Raw genomic sequence first — 1,803 nt, 5'->3', positions numbered from 1 at the left:
ATAATTCTATATATATTATTATAATCTATAGTTTCCATTAATCGCATTTTATTTTATTTATTACAATATAAATCCTAATAATCATAATATTCTAAATTATATTTCAAATTATAAATACCTATACCTATTTAAATATATATGTTATCTATTTACAAATAGTTGTTCGTGAATCGTCGGAAATGGTCGAAAGCCAAATGAATATATGAAACAGTTCAAAATATTTGTGACTCAACATTACAGACTTTGCTTATCATGTCGAAATCATATAAAGATTGAAGTTTAAATTTAGTCGGAAATTCCCGGGTCATCACAGTGATCCTCATATTTTCAGTTGTTGTTGTATGCTAGTTCAGGACGTTAGCGTATCTGTGACCCTTGCATGTTCAGTTGCTTATGCTTGGTCTGTTAGATAGTATCCATTCACTTAGCAGTTGTGCTAATTCCCCCCACATTTCCACCCATTGCAGGTTTAGGTACTGCTATAGGAAGGGTGCTACGGATGGGATAAAGACATGTTTGACTATAAGCTGAACTCTGATGTTTTCTGGTTTTGTAATGTTTTTAAGTAACACCGTCGTTTTTGAATGTTGTAATAACGTTAACTAAGTTGATTTGTTAACTATGGTCTGTAAACTTTAACTAGGGTTATTTTGGTAATAGTAAGTACTTCCGCTGTGATAAAAAAAAATCAGCGTGTTACATTATTATTTATATTTAGCTGGGGTTTTCTAGCTATAACTCACCTACTTGTCTTCCTTTTAACGAGTAAGCGATAAATATACCTCAGGTTCGTATTTTTATATGTTTGCTCAGTAACGTGGGATAAAAGTTCCTATATAGTTAACCCTAGCGACAAGTGGTGATAGGTTAAGATTAACTAATATAACTATAATATAACTATAAAGATAAAGATAGATAGGTATGAAGAATAGAAATCTGATGGGAAATTATCATAAGAGTTTAACTTCCTAGAATAAACACTAAACCTCAATCAACTGGGCTATGTGAAATGTCCCGTTCTTATTGATTAAAAACGTTCCATATTAATTGATTTCGTTGCGAAGTTTTGACCTCTATATGAGACGTTTTTCAAAGACTGCATTCATTTTAAAACAAACCATAACCTTTATTTCATCAATAAAGGTTTAAAAAGCTTTACGTAGATTATCAAATAATGATAATCTAAAATATCCTGTTTACACACGACCATTACATAATGGTTTACAATACAAATATGTTACAACAAAATAAGTTTCTTGAATGCATTTTTTACACGATATCATACAAACATGGACTCCAAATCTCGTCCTTATTTAAGTATGCGACAGTGGAAGCTCTTAATAATCACCTGAGAATAAACATGCTTAAAACGTCAACAAAAATGTTGGTGAGTTATAGGTTTAACCTATATATATCAAATCATAATAATAGAACACAAGATTTTATATTTCAATACACATCCCATACATAGAGATAAAAGTCATTCATATGGTGAACACCTGGTAACCGACATTAACAAGATGCATATATAAGAATATCCCCATCATTCCGGGACACCCTTCGGATATGATATAAATTTTGAAGTACTAAAGCATCCGGTACTTTGGATGGGGCTTGTTGGGCCCGATAGATCTATCTTTAGGATTCGCGTCAATTAGGGTGTCTGTTCCCTAATTCTTAGATTACCAGACTTAATATAAAGGGGCATATTCGATTTTGATAATTCAACCATAGAATGTAGTTTCACGTACTTGTGTCTATTTTGTAAATCATTTATAAAACCTGCATGTATTCTCATCCCAA

The sequence above is a fragment of the Rutidosis leptorrhynchoides genome, chromosome 11 (assembly GCF_046630445.1).
Source record: "Rutidosis leptorrhynchoides isolate AG116_Rl617_1_P2 chromosome 11, CSIRO_AGI_Rlap_v1, whole genome shotgun sequence".
In the NCBI taxonomy this organism is placed as follows: domain Eukaryota; kingdom Viridiplantae; phylum Streptophyta; class Magnoliopsida; order Asterales; family Asteraceae; genus Rutidosis; species Rutidosis leptorrhynchoides.
The sequence above is the reverse complement of the archived record's forward strand: the minus strand, read 5'-3'. Positions refer to the sequence as shown.